The sequence below is a fragment of the Notolepis coatsorum genome (assembly GCF_963971535.1).
Source record: "Notolepis coatsorum genome assembly, chromosome: 8".
Classification (NCBI taxonomy): Eukaryota; Metazoa; Chordata; class Actinopteri; order Aulopiformes; family Paralepididae; genus Notolepis; species Notolepis coatsorum.
The window spans coordinates 89,497,854-89,509,069 of record NC_140172.1 but is presented as its reverse complement, the minus strand read 5'-3'; the positions used below and the strand labels follow the sequence as shown (position 1 = coordinate 89,509,069).

At 40.0% G+C, this 11,216-nt stretch overlaps 1 protein-coding gene across 1 annotated transcript in view; it reads left to right on the top strand.

Moving 5' to 3' along the window:
• Positions 1 to 268: 268 nt before the first annotated feature.
• LOC311233799 (mitochondrial ornithine transporter 1-like) overlaps positions 269 to 11,216 on the top strand; it is a 52,212-nt gene continuing 41,264 nt past the window's right edge. Inside the window, exon 1 of the mRNA XM_084320821.1 lies at positions 269 to 513. The gene's annotated coding sequence lies outside the window, so the exon portion shown is untranslated. The remainder of the gene's footprint in view (positions 514 to 11,216) is intronic.

Genomic DNA, 11,216 nt, shown 5'->3' with positions numbered 1-11,216 from the left:
TAGGCAATGAGAGGATACTCTTATCATCACACAAAAACATACGTTGTATTGTATAGGTTCCTAAAATACATGTTTTTCAATACACCTCGGGTGCTGCAGAATAGTTTGAAACCTAAATAAATTGACCGGAAGTCGGAAATCTAAACTTGTTTTTGCTGACGTCACATCCATCCAGATTCTTCTTTGAAGGACGATGCTATATCCCGCAGTCCGGAAGAAAACATTTACATTTATTTTGTATTTTTAGGTAGCTGGAGTGGTTAAGATTACTCAGCGTTAGGATTAGGGATACATTTATAAACAACTTTTAACATTTAAATTATGACGACTCGCGGCTTTGCAGCTAGCCCCAAAAACGGATGACCCTCAACAAAACGCCAATGTGATCTAGCATCGACCTCCTCGGAATGAAGCAAACCAACCTCGTTCAGACTGATGACATGAAGGCGAGCATATGCAGCGACCTCCACTCTCCTCGGCTTTTCGACAACATAACACAACACAACACAACTGGTAAGTGACAATTGACAAGAGCTCGACGTTTAACCGAGCATTTGCACATGGCCAAGCCTTGTCTGTGGGTAGTTGTATCATTTATTTGGCGTTGGATGTGCAGGATCTGTTCACTAACGTTAGCTGGCTTGCAAGAAGGCATTACTATTCAAATGTATTAAGTAAGTACAGTTACAGTATAACGACAATCAATCTGGCATCTAACCAGATTGCAAAGGTAACCGTAAAGTCCAACAATAGTAATATACAATGTACAGGTGATCAAACTGTGATACAGGTATAAAGATTAGACACTAAACGTCATATTGGCCAGCTGTATAACTAGTAAGAATAGGAAAGGGATATGTACAGATATATCGACATGTAAAAAGGATTATATGCAGGTATGTACAGAGAGACGTGGATAAATATACAGTAAGTATACATATGTGTGCTGTGCTGTATACAGCATTATTGTACATGCTATCGTGTAGAGTTATGGTGTATATATATATATATATAAGTAGCTTTATAGAAAGGATTATATGCAGGTATGAATGAATGAATGGAAACTTTATTTAACAGATTGCAGAATGGGTACAATATAGTAGCCTACGGCTCAATACACACAATTGTTAAGGGGATGCAGACCAGAGAAATACGTTTGTCTTGTTTACATCAGGGTCCCCCTAATGGATATATTATATACATTATATACACATTATATACATATACGGTAAATATATATATATATATATATATATATATGGTAAATATATATATATCAAGTCTTGTTTATAATCTTATCCACGGTTCATTTGTATGGTTGCAGGAAGGGCCCACTGGACCGCATGTGGGGGTCCCCTCCACTGAAAACCCTAGACATTTTTCAAATTAAATACAATTATTTTATATAATAATAATAATAATAATAATAATAATAATAATAATAATAATAATAATAATAATAATAATAATAATACTAATAATAATGTGGAAACAAAATGACTACTAACCACTATAGACTGCAAGAGGGAAAGGCTGTCAAGGCACCCTGTCATTATTCTTCCTCCATTTATGCAAAAGCACATTATTGTTGCTCATACCACACTCATCTCCATTTGTTAATTACAAAGCTGTCTCTCAAAACTACTGATATCTTTATAATAATTTTTTTAACCAATATGCACAAAACTACATTCATACCCCCTCACACACATTTAAAGTTGGGTGGTCATCTCTAGTAGCACTGGTTGCACTGGCATCAGTGGCGGCCATGAGAGAAGAAGAAAAAAAAACGTTTTTGTTTTTTGTTTTATAGCCCTATAAATAATATAAACATGTTTAAAATGAATAATATTTACTCATTTTAAGTATGTTTGTGTTTCCAATGCACAATATAACGTTAATATCTAAAATAAAAAATACTCGTTTTCCTGAACATATTTTTTTTTATTTTTTTGTATTTCTCGGCCCGGGCTAGACGCAATTGCGCTCTGAGTGCGCGTCACTGGTTGATCGCTGTATCCGTCGCAGCCAATCAGTGCGTAACGCGTTGTGCGTTGAAATATGACTATTATGTTGGAATCCGGGCGCGATTTGAAGCGGTCTAGGCAGCAGTGCCAATAATTTCTGTAGCCGCATTTCGCTGAGACGATCTCTGATTGGCCGAATCCACTTTCTAATGTTCCAATTCTAGCTTATTCTAGGTTGGTGGTAGATAGTTGTTGTTGTTGTGAGATGCAGCTGTTTGTCTTAGAGCGTGACTGCAAGTTCTTTAGACGGTTAAGCTTAGGCACTCTTTCAAAGTTGGTTATGGTTAGAGTTTGTCTTAGAGCATGGCGATAGAACGCCAGGTAGTTTGCAGTCTGTTCGACGCGGAAATGGACAAAGAAATTAAGTACTTGTGTTGTGTGGTGCTAACGGCTAACAGCTAACACTTGGCTAACAAGCTATATGGCGGATGCAGTCTGGACAGTGGTCTGGAATACATCAACAGTGGATTATACACTTTATCAAGCCCTCCTGCCCTGGACGTTTCAACTAAACAGTGAGTCTCTCTATCTCTCGCTCTCTCTCTCTCTCGCTCTCGCTACACAGCTGTCTCCGCGAAATGCGGCTACGGAAAAAAGTATTGACTGTGCTTGCTGAGACGATAATAGGCTAGCGATTCAAAACGCGCTGCTGTGTTGTGAACTATAACATTAATTTAGCTGCTGCTGATGCATAATGAATGAATGGTGAGTTGTTTAAAATGACAACATACATGTGTTAATTATTTTATTGGAATGATCCGAGAGACAGAGCGAGAGATTGCTCCAGAGCATCTCAGAGCATTACATTTTCAACTCGACCTAACGTGAACTGCGACCCACAAGGCTCCGACTCCACCAGCCGCTACTGACTGGCATCTGTTTCTGTATAAAGCCATCATTGATGATCTTCCACCCTACATCACTTAATTACTGGACTGGAACTCTGGACTTTATCATACTCCCTCTTAGGGGTGGACGGTATAAACGGTATACGGTATAAACGGTATTAATTTGCTCTACGGTATGGATTTTGACTATACCGTGTAACCGGTAGAGTAGCTCTAAAATAGCAATGACGTCATGTAACCACATCGCGACTATTTCAAAGGCTTCGCGCAGTGGGCGTGTCAACACGCAATTGTCATTTCATAATAAACACATATCACCGCGGAGCACAGCAAGTTTCAATTTCAGTTCCTGGCATTTTTAACCAGTGGAGAAAGGTAAGAGATGTCCCTATCGTTTTTCTTATATGAATTATTCTACGTTAATAAAACATACCTGGTGATCAACTACAGTTTGCTGTAAACATTATGATATGCGTGTAGTGTTATGATAACGACGGCTGCAGCGGGAGCCGGGAGGACAGCGGCAGCAGTGGATTTGCGAATAGCATGCAGCTGCAGAGCCGCAGAGCCAGCGGCGCTTTCAGGTCAGGTCCGCTCAACAGCGCCCCCCCCCCCCCCCCCCCCCCACCCAACGGCTGAAAGCTGTGACCAGACCTGAAAGCGCCGCTGGCTCTGCGGCTCTGCAGCTACATATGCTTCTAGCAAAATCCAGCATCCAGCCCGGCTGTTTGCAATGGGAGCAGCACGGACTCGGGACTTATTTTATTTGGAATATAATGACTTTATACTTTATAAAAAGTAGCCTAGTTTTAAGTTAAAATATTATAAATCTACATGCCTTGAGGATGTCATTCTTTATATAGCCTGCCTATCAGGCAAAAAAAATTATTCTAACGGAAACACTGATACCGTGATATATACCGTTACCGTCTATGCTTCAAATTATACCGTGATATAAATTTTAGACCATACCGTCCACCCCTACTCCCTCTGGTTATTGACTTATTTAATTTCAAACCTTTATTTAATAAGACTCGAAAGGCTAGGCTACAAGGCACACCTACTTCCAGTGAATGACGCTAAGCTAGGCTAACGGTGCAGCGTTTCCCTAAGCCTAATTGCACAGAGAAGGAAAGGGTATGTATCTTGATTGATTGATTGAAAACTTTATTAACAGATTGCAGAATGGGTACAAACAATACAGTACAGCTCAATACACACAATTGTTAAGGGGATGCAGACCAGAGAAAGACTTTCGTCTTGTTTACATCAGGGTCCCCCATTTTCAATTCATCAGGACATATATGACATACATGACATACAGATAGACAGTACTGCTACATCTATACATTTATGACATACCAGATTTGCAAAAACAGTACTGTTTGTGATACAAAAAGAGTCAAGAAAAGGGAGTATATACATTTGACGTAGAAACTGTACATTGGAGGGGGTTGGGTACATTGGGATATTGACAACCATACTGGGTAATTTACATTAGAGGTGGTTGGGGGGGGGGGGAAACACTGTATAAACAAGCAAAACTGTACATTGGGGGGGGGGGGGGGGGCACACTGTACAAACAAGCTAAATTGTACATTGGAATATTGACAACCATACTAGGTAAATTACTGTACATTGGAGGGGGTTGGGTTAGGACATTTACAGGGGCCAGTTTCGAATTGCAGTCTCCCGTAGGTGTCCCTTGAGAGTGGTTTTGAAAGTGGGTAGTGATTCACATTCTTTTACAGTTTTGGGTAGGGCGTTCCACATTGATGTGGCATAATTGCGAAACGTGTTTAGTCCCTTGTTTGAGCCGAATCTGGGTTTAACATGATTTGTGGAGCTCCCTCTGGTGTTGTGATCGTGGTATTCACTGACCTTTGGGAAGTATTTTGACATGTACATGGGTACCTTGGTCGTGTAGTGTATCTTGTAGACCAGGCCCATTGCAAGTTTCTGTACTCTGTCGTCTACTCTAAGCCATCCTAGGTTGTCAAAGTGGGCAGGGGTGAGGTGGGTTCTAGGAGTAAGGTCAAGCAGTAGTCTGACCAGTTTGTTTTGAGATGTTTGTAATTTTGTTTTTAGCGCCTTTGAGGTGCTTTGGTCTGCTTGTCTAACTCCAGGGTAGATGGCAAATAAGCTAATTTCCCAAAAAGTTGGCGTGTTCCTTTAAACAATAATGTTAGTGCTATAGAAGGGAACTCATTTTGTGAAAAAATGGAAAGCTTGCCAATGTTCATGAAGCAGAATTATTACAATAGCCGATAATACATTTTCCCAATGATAAATCCCTATACGTGTGGACCGCGCAGGAAACTAAAGTGACGTCAGACTACACCTCCCTATTCAGTCACCTCGAGTATACATAGAGTTAAGCAAAACATACAGAGTTAAGCAAAAAAATAAGGCATGTACAATCATAACAATTAGACGAGTAAGGATAACAATCAATTAAAACATGTACAACTTGATTGACAAAGGTTGGAGATTAAGGTTTTAAACTGCAACAGAGGGGAGAATCTAAAGCCTCAAGGACTGTTGGAGTTCATTCCATGAGCTAGAGAGGGGCATCATAGTAAAATGCAGATCTACCCTGTTCCGAGCAAACTCGAGGGACCTTATGGACCAGCCAGTCACTAGAACGTGTTCCATAGGTACCAAAATAGTATAAGGCGGTAGCTTACCAATAAGGCTTTTGAGAAGTCTTTCAAGTTGGGTCTAGTTGGTTCCATTATCCTCTGCGTTAGATTTAGGTGGCTGACTTCAGGGGCGGGGCTAGGGGGTGGCTACTTGGACTCAAGCCCCGAATGTTTTCTGAAAAGCCCCGAATCTATTTAAAAAAAAAATATATTATTATTATAATTTTTTTGACAATTAATCATTGTTACATGAAAATATTTTCTCACCAGATTTAGCAGAAGCTCATTTCCATCTGTAGTCTATCCAGCTGCTAACTGTATTTGAGTGAGTTAAGTCTTGGTGTTATGGTAGACTCAGACCTAAGCTTTAAATCACAATCAACAAGTTGACAAAAACATAATTCTTCCACCTTAGAAACATAGCTAAAGTACGGCCATTTATAAATCAAAAGGACTGTGAAAACAAACAGTCTATTATTATTATTATTATTATTATTATTATTATTATTATTATTATTATTATTATTATTATTATTATTATTATTATTATTATTATTATTATTATTATTATTATTATTATTATAATAATAATAATAATAATAATTATAATTATAATTATAATTATTATTATTATTATTATAAATTATTATATTTGCTTCATTAATTAAAGGGTGTGAATTTAGGTGTTCTCTAGTGCCTTTTGTCCGCTTTAAGGTGGTGGTATAAGTTAATGGTTGTGGTGTCGAAGTAAAAAAAAAAACCTATCTGGGCTAAACCCCGGATCTCCTACAATCCTAAATCCGCCCGTGACTGACTTCCTTTAGGTTATCCGAGTTCCTTTTTAGCCAGTTCAAGTTAAAGTCTCTCACCACCAATAGTTCATAATCAGAAAAATTAGAAATGAGGTTTGTCTATAGTTTTTGTGGCAGCAGCTGGGGGTCTATACACACCTATAACAACCATTGAGGAGGGCAACAACTGGATATTTAGAGCAATAAATGTAAAAAAAATTGGTATGGAGACTGAATCTAAAATGGATAACGATATACTTGCTTTGACATATACGACCACTCCCAGCTCCATCCACCCTGTACAGATTGTAGCCCATTAGATCTATATCTGAATCAGCAATGCTTTTCTTAAGCCATGATTCACTAAGGACAAGGATATCATGGTCAGATTGTAAAATGAATGTATATTTAGGTGAATTATACCCAGACCGTTCCTGCCCTTAACACATTGACTGCCGTTCACGTAGATCTACGTTTCTGTGGCCCGACCGCTGTCACGGACGTATTTTATTATCTATTGCCATTAGGGATGGGTACCTTTCACATTTGAACCGGTACCGGTACCTGTGAATCGATACCGGTACCTTTTTTCGGTACTTTAGTCTCAAGAAATAAAATTTACCTACCTCAGTCGTAAAAAAAAAAATCCAAACTTCAAATAACTACAATTTCGACAGTTTTCGGCTTGTCATTGCTCCGACTGCTTTGTTGTTGAATCAAGTCAAATCCTAGGTAAGCATATATTGTGCGTGTGAACGTTGACATGAAAAGAAAAAAGTTAAAAAAAAAAAAAAGTAAAAAAAAGAAATTAATAAAAAAAAATTATTTATTTTTTTTTCTATTTTTTTTTCGGTTTCTCACTTGATTCGATACTCGGTAGTACCGACGTGTTTCGGTTCGGTACCTCAAAAGTACCGAATTCGGTACCCATCCCTAATTGCCATTCATAATTCAGTGGGGCACCTTGTGCATATTGTTCTGAGTGTGTCTCAGCTGGCAGACGGTATTATACCGACCTCTAACGCCTTCTGGCATTATTGCACCCCGTTAGAACGGGTTTGTTTATTTTCTCTACCGAGCTGCGGCATGGGGGTTGGAGGGGGGGGGGGGGGTGCCGGTCTAAATCACATTGCATGCGTGCACGACAAAGGATGATAGTGATGATCTAGCGTTGATTTCAGGAAGATCCGATAATCAGGCGAAAAATTACAATGTGTTTATTGAATCCCTGGAATTGCTCAGAAGCGGCCGGACTATGTTCATATTCAAAATGGTATAAAACGGAAATGTACGGATAAAAAATAATCAGTTTTTTGCACGTTGACCAGAAGCAGCTCAATGAGCCTCGACAGCGTTATTAGACCCATAGCTATACTATATACAATATAGGTTTAGGTCTACAAAGTACAACTACAGGGAACAAACTTAACTTTTTGACTTACCAGCCATTTGGCTGGTAGATTTTAAAAACTACCAGCCAGGCAGATTTTTTACCAGCCAAAAATAAAAAATAGCTTTTTAGTATATCGCCATGTGTTATTATTACTATATAATTCATATGCTATTTTCAATTAATATCATAAACAACATAAGGAATATTAGCATAATTTTGAGTGGACTGAAGGAATGAGTCAGCGTTAATAGTTTTAAATGCAAATAATTTATTGAAACATAGAAGTGGGGTCGGGGACACACACACTGTTTCAACTCACCACCCCCGCATCATATTGTAGTCTAGTCTGTCTTCAAACTTCCACTCCTCTCGAAACCTTTTTATATTTGAATATCAACATTATCTGTGCATCCTCAGTAATCCTGAGTTTACTACAATATACTCCTCTCCTGAGTCCTGACTAGTGACTTCATCGTCTTTCCAAACGCACGCACACACACAGAGAAAGGGAGAGTGCCCCCCCCCCCCCATTTCCCTTTCCCCAGTCCACACTGTCTGCTGTTCTCTATGGCTCTGCCGCTGATCAGGATTAGCTTGTTAGCTTATGCTAACATAACGTTCATTTCAGGCGATGTGGGCATAAAGGAATGGCGACGATGCAATGCATGTTAGATGCATTTGACCCGTTGTGAGAAGAAGAAAAAACCACAGACTTATTTCGGCTCGCAAAATAGGCGCACTGCTGTGTAGCTCTGCTCTCTGGGGAACAAACTTAACTTTTTGACTTATCAGGCATTTGATAGATTTTAAAAACTACCAGCCAGGCAGATTTTTTACCAGCCATTGGCTGTTGGCTGGTACTTATTTTGTTCCCTGACAACTACGTTTACATGGGGTTAATGGACGGCAAGGCCAGGTCACTTCCCGGAAGGGGCGTGGCACTCAATGTGTTAAAGCTGGTTGGGTCAAGTTGGGGCCTAGGGACAGGGACAGAAGTGGTGCTAATAGGCTGTAGAGGAATTGTGACCTAGATTTTTAAGCATTAAAGTAACATGCCAACTTTTGGGAAAATGTGCTTATTTGCCATCTACCCTGGAGTAGACAAGCAGATTACATACCCTTTTATTTTCTGTTTAAAAAAAAAAAAAAACAGCAGGGCTTTTGAGGTGATGAAATCACTGCGCCCAGGCAGCAGTGGTTCGGCAAAAAATAGTTCTGAGTATATATCTGCTTAGAAAACGAAAATGTCTAATTAAAAAAAAAAGAATCCCACATGGTAAATACACAGGTCACATGTTTACACGAAAGTTTTGGAGTTGTATTTGGAGTGTATTTCGTGAATGTTGGGAACTAGGCTACATGGCACACCTACTTCCAGTGAATGACGTTAAGCTAGGCTAACGGTGCGGCTGTTCCCTAAGCCTAATGCAATCCATGCACAGAGAAGAAAAGGGTATGTATCTGCTTGTCTAACTCCAGGGTAGATGGCAAATAAGCTAATTTCCCCAAAAGTTGGCGTGTTCCTTTAACATTACGAGTGGAAAGAGCAATATTCAAGATTCAAGAGGTTTATTTGTCACATACATACCAGGGTATACAGTGAAATGTGGGTGACCATGCCCGCTTTGATTGTGCAATAATACTAAATAATTAAATAGACATAATAAACGGGTAATAAAATAGACATAAAATAGGCATGATAAAATAGACATGCTAAAGTTCTGAGATAGTGCAATACAATGTTAGCTACGAATTAAGGCACTGGGTCCTATGTACACTACTATAAAATACAGTTTTTACTCTATATCCTTATGCTATGCTATTTCTATACTATACAAGAACCACATCAGTTCGGGGCCGAGTGGGGTGTATCAGTGAATTTGTTTAAGTGATATGTGTGGGAATGAATGAAGGATTTGTGTGTTGTGCTGGTGACCGTTGTCCAAGCTTGAGATGGGGGGGTTGATGTTGTATTTATGTATAATTGTAGGGACGGGTTCAATTCTAGAACTACTGAGATATATGGAGAGTCTACATTGTTAGCAGATACTTCAAGCCCAGACTGCAGGGATACCTGGACAGAATCTATGGTCTGGTAAAATAGGGGGCTTGAACTTAAGTGATGTCAATAAGTACATTGGAGAGATTGTATTGTGAGAAGGATATTTGATGAAAGCAGCTTGGCTCCTTCAACATTGCATTCCATTCCCGTTGAACAGATCATGCTTATTATAGAACAGTAGAAAATTATCAACATATGGTGTTGTGAAGGATCAGATTAAACCGAATATATATATTTATTTATGGATATATATTTAATAGTATTTGTATATCGTTTGATATCCCTTGTATATTCTTTGTACATATACACTGAATATCCCTTTAGTCTACTACAGCCCATAATAGTTCATTCTCTCATTGGACAAGAACCTGGCGCCAGGAGACAAGCCCCTTGAGTCAAGTTCAATAGTGCCGACGAACATGTCCCAACTAGCCCCGGTTCCGCGTAGGAATACGGCTACCGAAATACGAATGGTACTATTTGTTCACCGTGCATATAAATATGGCGCAAGTAAAGTAGAACTTTCTTTAGTCCATTAGTCCTTTACCCTCCAACCTAGTAACAGACGTGAAGCCTCACCCACGACCCACGTGTGGTGCAGTATGGCCTATTTGGCCCCAGAATAGGCATTGAGACCTCGTGTAAATTCATAGCTGAATTGTCATAGTTTGGCACTGTACCGTCGAGTGGGACGTATTTCTATTAAGTTAATAATAGTCTATTATGTATGGTGCATCGTTCGGTTAGAGTTCTAAAGTGAGCAGCACCCCCATCGTTTCCTCGCGTTATCTAGAGTCTTAACCAGGCTGGGCAGACCACGCGTGGTGCTTTCATCCGAGGAGTTCTGGGCGAGGACGAGTGGACCTGCACATTGGATTACCTACCCGGACGACTGCTGAGCCTATACGGCATGGAATATCTATTTGCTTTGGGTGCTTTGATTTGTGGAGCGGATAACAGCCAACGCCGGTGAGTGTTGGAATTACCCCCGAGAGGAGCCCCGGTGAGACGGCGCTCAACCCAGACCGAGGCCGCCTCGCTTCTCCTTCGTTGTGGACCTACAGCCTACAGCTACCGTCTACAAGAGGGCCCAAGTGTATTCATCTGTGGATCAAGATCCTGCGGGCACTGTGTTCTATACCTGAATTCTCCCCAGGAATCGTTGGCCAGATGGGATGCAGCTGACGGCTCTCCAAACCCCCCCCCCCCCCCCCCTACTGACTTACAACCAGCAGGACCCCTTTAGTATCCCGCTATAATCCTTAAGTACCATCGCTATAGTTCCCTAAAGAACCAGGTTGTATACTTGCTTCCTGCGTAACCAGAGATTGGACATTCAGTGTTGATTTGCCTACGAATACTCATTTGCCTTACAAGTGCATTCAAATCATAAATGTAATTAAGTGAATGTTGTATATACCTTTTGCTATATTAAACCTTCGACTGTTATATT